Raw genomic sequence first — 7,507 nt, 5'->3', positions numbered from 1 at the left:
GCCCTTCTGGAAGTGCGGGAGGACTTCTTGCATTTCAGGAGTCTCCCGGACGTTGTGGGAGACTAGGTAACTATGAGTAAAACTTGGCAAAGAAAAAAAAAAGGGATTTTCTGGGGTGATCCCAGGAGGGCGGCAGATCCCAGCAACACACAGCAAAAAAGGGTCGGAAATTCCAAGAGCAATAAAATGCTAGGAAGGAGAATGACGGAACTACATCGTCCCTCCCAGATATCCCAATTTAAGGGCCTCAAATGGGGTGGGGCTCACAAAAAAGGGGACGTTTCAGGGCAGATTGGGGAGGGGCATATTTTGTCGGCCGAACATACATTTATGAAAACCGCTGTGTCGCTGACGGCATTCAGTCCCTCATTTGCATTTAGCTCGTAAATCGCATTACACAAAGGGCAGCTAGTATCTGAACGGTTGCTATGGGAAACACCACAGGTTTATCATTTTTTTATTATCTATCTATCTATCTATCTATCCTATACACATGAGAATGTTTTTGTTTTTTTCTTGTTTGGACAGCACAGTAGTGTACAATAAATGGCAAATAAATCACAGTCAGAGATGAGACACACATTACACCTATGCAGCTAGCGCCCTGAGACATTCCCTGGGTAGGGCCTGGGAGGATAACCATGTGTTACCCTAGAAAGATGTTATTTTACCCCGAGAAAATGGATAACATGACGCCTCCCAGCTCCTTTCCACCACTTCGCCTCAGGTAAGATGGCGGAGAGACCGTGACACGGCACGTCACGTGACGCGCGACAATCGCCGCCTCCACCCTCTCACCAATCAGCGCGAAGAAGTGCGCGGTGACGTCAGCAGCCCCGTGACTGCCGCTGACTTCCGCTGGGGAGAGAAGGGCTGGCAGCGGCGGAGGAAGCGGAGAGCAGAGGGCCCGGCGGATAACGACACCGGCCCGGGGACACAAACAGACGCTCGTCATCCACCCATCGCTGGTAAGGGAGGTCATGGGAGCGGTGTCCCAATAACAGCACCCCGTGGGGGAGGCCTACTCGCAGCGCGGCCCGGGACTGGGAGGTCCCCGGTACATCCTGCGGCTATCCATCCGCTGACCGGTGTCCTCGTTGTGGCCGCGGCGTCTCCAGTGTCTTACCGTTATCTGCCGGTGTTCTGCCAGTGATTTGTCTGTGGTATCCCCGCCCTGCCCAGTGTCCCCACCCTGTACCCAATACCCCTCCTTATCCCTTTGTCATTCTCCCCCAATTACCTGTCCTTATCCCTGTGTTATTCTCCCCCAATTACCCCTCCTTATCCCTGTGTTATTCTCCCCCAATTACCCCTCCTTATCCCTGTGTTATTCTCCCCCAATTACCCCTCCTTATCCCTGTGTTATTCTCCCCCAATTACCCCTCCTTATCCCTTTGTCATTCTCCCCCAATTACCCCTCCTTATCCCTTTGTCATTCTCCCCCAATTACCCCTCCTTATCCCTTTGTCATTCTCCCCCAATTACCCCTCCTTATCCCTGTTATTCTCCCCCAATTACCTCTCCTTATCCCTGTTATTCTCCCCCAATTACCTCTCCTTATCCCTGTGTTATTCTCCCCCAATTACCCCTCATCCCTGTGTTATTCTCCCCCAATTACCCCTCCTTATCCCTGTGTTATTCTCCCCCAATTACCCCTCCTTATCCCTGTGTTATTCTCCCCCAATTACCCCTCCTTATCCCTGTGTTATTCTCCCCCAATTACCCCTCCTTATCCCTGTGTTATTCTCCCCCAATTACCCCTCCTTATCCCTGTTATTCTCCCCCAATTACCCCTCCTTATCCCTGTGTTATTCTCCCCCAATTACCCCTCCTTATCCCTGTGTTATTCTCCCCCAATTACCCCTCCTTATCCCTGTTATTTTCTCCCCAATTACCCCTCCTTATCCCTGTTATTCTCCCCCCAATTACCCCTCCTTATCCCTGTGTTATTCTCCCCCCAATTACCCCTCCTTATCCCTGTGTTATTCTCCCCCAATTACCCCTCCTTATCCCTGTGTTATTCTCCCCCAATTACCCCTTCTTATCCCTGTGTTATTCTCCCCCAATTACCCCTTCTTATCCCTGTGTTATTCTCCCCCAATTACCCCTTCTTATCCCTGTGTTATTCTCCCCCAATTACCCCTCCTTATCCCTGTTATTCTCCCCCAATTACCCCTCCTTATCCCTGTGTTATTCTCCCCCAATTACCCCTCCTTATCCCTGTGTTATTCTCCCCCAATTACCCCTCCTTATCCCTGTTATTCTCCCCCCAATTACCCCTCCTTATCCCTGTGTTATTCTCCCCCAATTACCCCTTATCCCTGTTATTCTCCCCCAATTACCCCTTCTTATCCCTGTTATTTTCTCCCCAATTACCCCTCCTTATCCCTGTTATTCTCCCCCCAATTACCCCTCCTTATCCCTGTGTTATTCTCCCCCCAATTACCCCTCCTTATCCCTGTGTTATTCTCCCCCAATTACCCCTCCTTATCCCTGTGTTATTCTCCCCCAATTACCCCTTCTTATCCCTGTGTTATTCTCCCCCAATTACCCCTTCTTATCCCTGTGTTATTCTCCCCCAATTACCCCTTCTTATCCCTGTGTTATTCTCCCCCAATTACCCCTTCTTATCCCTGTGTTATTCTCCCCCAATTACCCCTTCTTATCCCTGTGTTATTCTCCCCCAATTACCCCTTCTTATCCCTGTGTTATTCTCCCCCAATTACCCCTCCTTATCCCTGTGTTATTCTCCCCCAATTACCCCTCCTTATCCCTGTGTTATTCTCCCCCAATTACCCCTCCTTATCCCTGTGTTATTCTCCCCCAATTACCCCTCCTTATCCCTGTGTTATTCTCCCCCCAATTACCCCTCCTTATCCCTGTGTTATTCTCCCCCCAATTACCCCTCCTTATCCCTGTGTTATTCTCCCCCAATTACCCCTTCTTATCCCTGTGTTATTCTCCCCCAATTACCCCTTCTTATCCCTGTTATTCTCCCCCAATTACCCCTCCTTATCCCTGTGTTATTCTCCCCCAATTACCCCTCCTTATCCCTGTTATTCTCCCCCAATTACCTCTCCTTATCCCTGTGTTATTCTCCCCCAATTACCTCTCCTTATCCCTGTGTTATTCTCCCCCAATTACCTCTCCTTATCCCTGTGTTATTCTCCCCCAATTACCTCTCCTTATCCCTGTGTTATTCTCCCCATATTACCCCTCCTTATCCCTGTGTTATTCTCCCCATATTACCCCTCCTTATCCCTGTTATTATCCCCCAATTACCCCTCCTTATCCCTGTCATTCTCCCTCAATTACCCCTCCTTATCCCTGTCATTCTCCCTCAATTACCCCTCCTTATCCCTGTGCCATTCTCCCCCCAATTACTCCTCCTTATCCCTGTGCCATTCTCCCCCCAATTACTCCTCCTTATCCCTGTGCCATTCTCCCCCAATTACTCCTCCTTATCCCTGTGCCATTCTGCCCCCAATTACCCTCCTTATCCCTGTGCCATTCTGCCCCCAATTACCCTCCTTATCCCTGTCATTCTGCCCCAAATTAATTACCCTGCTTATCCCTGTCATTCTGCCCCAAATTACCCTCCTTATCCCTGTGCCATTCTGCCCCCAATTACCCTCCTTATCCCCGTGCCATTCTGCCCCCAATTACCCTCCTTATCCCCGTGCCATTCTGCCCCCAATTACCCTCCTTATCCCCGTGCCATTCTGCCCCCAATTACCCCTCCTTATCCCTGTGCCATTCTGCCCCCAATTACTCCTCCTTATCCCTGTGCCATTCTGCCCCCAATTACCCCTCCTTATCCCCGTGTCATTCTGCCCCCAATTACCCCTCCTTATCCCTGTGTCATTCTGCCCCCAATTACTCCTCCTTATCCCTGTGCCATTCTGCCCCCAATTACCCCTCCTTATCCCCGTGTCATTCTGCCCCCAATTACCCCTCCTTATCCCCGTGTCATTCTGCCCCCAATTACCCCTCCTCATCCCCGTGTCATTCTGCCCCCAATTACCCCTCCTTATCCCTGTCGGTCTGCCCCCAAATACCCCACCATACCCCTCCCCTGTGTCGTTGTGCTACTTCTGCCCCAGATACCCCATACCCACTCCCTGTATTTTAGCCTATTATCTACCGCACCCTAACCCTGTTTCATCATCATCTCCTTTGCCCCAAATTACCCACTTGCGCCTAATATCATACCCCTCCCCCTATCGTGTCCTGCTCCAAACTACTGTCTGACCCAGATATCTCACTGCATCCTCCCTGTGTGCGGCCCATATCCTCTTTTCTGCTCAATACGCCCTTATGTCATCATACCTCCCCTTTCCTTGGACCAACCTATATGCAATATAAATATATACATTAATCTGCCCCAAATACCTTATATCTATATTCCCGGCTCCCGCTACCATATACGGTCTACAGTAAGTAATCCAGTGGTACTTTTATCTGCCCCAAATAACCCACTTTATCGCTCTGCAATGATGAGCAAATCCTCAGCTGCACCTGGTTACTGATCCCAGGATTGTGGCACAGGATGCTGCTGCAGCTTCGCCACCGCCACTTGCAGTGTGAGATGAAGAATGGAATGTCAGCTCTTGTGCGGTACAGAGGTAGCCATGTGGGTGACGTAGGTGCCAGTGCTTCCTTGCTGCATTTACAGTAACACAATAGTTATTGCTAATAAATCATCTGTGTCCTGCTGTGTGCCTTTATCAATATTACCTTATCGTAGTTATGGCCTGATCTCTTCTCTGTTCTCCCAGAATCCTTTGCTTCAGTGTCGTACTTGGTTACCCTAATGGTTTAATTCCTTCCTGTGCTCCGGTCACTTTCCCATGTCTCGTCCCTTCATTGTAACCCATTACATAAAGTTATATTAAATCTCATCTGTGGAGGCGGGTATTGCTATTCAGCTGCGCAATCTTTCTGATGTACCCTCTTCCCTGGAGCCTCAGTTATGTCTCTGCTTGTATGCACTCACCCCAGTACTTTTATTATACCCCTGCATTATATCCATATATACATGCTCTTTCTGATGAATCTGGCACAGCGTATACTTTCCCGTTTGTGGAAATCCTCCCATTCCATCTCCTCTCTCGCTTTGAGTGTCTCCCTAATATGTATGGAATTTTAAAATCCACAATTATTTATTTTAAATTGCTTTCTTTTTTTCACAGTCGCTCCCATCCCAGTCATGTTAGGCTACATACACCCCTGCCTTTGTAATGCATTTTTTTTTTGTAGTGCTTTTGAGTCCTTATATACAAAACGCAAATATATTTGTGCTGTTGTGTGTAAAAAATAGTGGGGCAGATGTATTAACCTGGAGAAGGCATAAGGAAGTGATAAACCAGTTATATGTGCAAGGTGATAAAGGCGCCAGCCAATCAGATCCTAACTGTTAATTTACATATTGGAGCTGATTGGCTGGTGCCCTTATCACCTTGCACATATCACTGGTTTATCACTTCCTTATGCCTTCTCCAGGTTAATACATCTGCCCCCATGTTACCAAATCTGTTTACATGAACTTTATGTGCTGTGGAAACCTACCTAAAATGCACATATACCATTGGTGTGTTTATAGCCCCTATTTCTATTTGCCCTCTATGGGGGGAATTCAGTTGTGGGCGAATGGTGTGAAGTGCCATTGCTGCGGCATTTAAATACCCCAACTTGCACCCTTGGCCTGGCCGATTCACACCTTAATTTTCTCGAAAGTGGGCGCTACTCTACACTTTTGAGCAAGATCCCGCTACCTGAAAGCGCGTTGACTGCCGCACATATTCGTCCGGCCAAACCTGTTTGCCCACAATTGAATTCCCCCCTATCTTTGTGCTAATATTTCTGCAGTGTAACATAATATGTAGGGTGAATATTGTTGCAATGTCAAAAATGTAAGCATTGCAACACTGACATGTGGTTTAGCTAAACAATGTAGGTGTAACTAGTATTGACGTGATAGACTGGCGGCACTAATTGATTTCTTATTGCAGCACCAGCATCTGTTCAGTGATGGGTTCCCTCCCACATGTAATTTGCACCATTGTCCCTGCCGGTCTCCTGCGCCTTAGGCCCCCATTCACGGCGACATTAGCACTCTCTCCTGGCTACCCCTTTCCGTTCCTGCACAAGGTCTTTTTTTCTTTTCAACCGAGCACAGACCTAAGTTTGCATTGGTCTCTTCCAGTTTCCTGTTTAGTTTTCCATGTGTGGTCAGTGACTGATTGTAGCCGGTATACGTTTATCACTCTCTATACTGCCTTTAAGCTCTCTCCAGGTTTTCTGTGACCCCCCCCTCTCTTCCTGCTGCTCCGTGCTTCCCCTTTTCTGACATTTAGTAGACTCTGCACTGCTAATAATATTTGCCTGTTTGTGAAGTACACAGTGTTGTGTAAACAATATGTATTTTTTGTTTTAGGCCCTACACACTCGGCGATGTGCCGCCGAGCTGCCCGACCGCCGATACGGGCGACCCTGCGGCGGGGGGGGGGGGGGGGGCAGTGACGGGGGGAGTGAAGTTTCTTCACTCCCCCCATCACTCGACTCCATAGACTTGCAGGCAAATATGGACGATCTCGTCCATATTGGCCTGCATGCACAGCCGACATGGCCCCAGCGATGAACGAGCGCGGGGCCGCGCATCGTTTATCGCTGGAGCCTCCACACTGCACGATATGAACGTAATCTCGTTCATTAATGAACGAGATCGTTCATATCGTGCAGTGACATCGGCATGTGTGTAGGGCCCATTAGTTTAAGAGAGAACACTGAATATGTGAAGAACAGGGACAGTCATGCCTCATGTGTCCTCTGCATTACTAATTCATATTGGGATGACAGAAGGCAATCTCCCTGCAGAGGTATTCAGAAGCGCAAAGAGTGGCCACAGCCTGCTAAGGCCCTGAGGAGCCACGTATGTTAGACCCCGAGGCTGTGACGCATTATCCCCAATGACATTTAATTGATCATATTCGTATAATTTATTTTGGCAATGTTTTAAGGAGAGCGGCAGCGCAGTCTCTCAGGATTGCCCCGGGCGCTAGCCTGGTCAGCAAAGATGGGTTTATGCAGACTCATCCCTATACACTCTGATGTTCAGCTGTGTGTAACCTGTATCAGAACAATGAATTCATGATTGGAATGTGATGGAGACGGAACAGATAGCGTATGACACACATCCTGCAGTTTTGACATTGTGCAATGCTGACACATGACAAGTTGATCATTATAGCTGGTTTATTTACATCTGGGTAATTGCTACACTGTAATAAGGATCCACGTGACAGTCGCTGATGTCTCCGTGTCTAGCATTATTATGGAGGCATTCAGATCAGTGCGGTGTGCCGCCGGAAACCACCGCAGGCGATTCTGTCCGTTAGCAATGACACTGGTTCCGAATTGCCTTCACGTGACTGTTCCAGGGGCACTTTGTGGCCATTGCAATGACTCAAATCTCATCTCTTATACCCCCATTCCACCAGCAAATTCT

General features: G+C 48.5%; 1 protein-coding gene across 1 annotated transcript in view; it reads left to right on the top strand.

Moving 5' to 3' along the window:
- Positions 1-820: 820 nt before the first annotated feature.
- The window catches only part of RAB7A (RAB7A, member RAS oncogene family), a 48,931-nt gene continuing 42,244 nt past the window's right edge, over positions 821-7,507 (top strand). The window contains exon 1 of the mRNA XM_063941163.1: positions 821-968. The gene's annotated coding sequence lies outside the window, so the exon portion shown is untranslated. The remainder of the gene's footprint in view (positions 969-7,507) is intronic.

This window comes from Pseudophryne corroboree, chromosome 9, assembly GCF_028390025.1.
Source record: "Pseudophryne corroboree isolate aPseCor3 chromosome 9, aPseCor3.hap2, whole genome shotgun sequence".
Taxonomy (NCBI): Eukaryota; Metazoa; Chordata; class Amphibia; order Anura; family Myobatrachidae; genus Pseudophryne; species Pseudophryne corroboree.
This window is presented reverse-complemented; position numbering and strand designations above follow the sequence as displayed.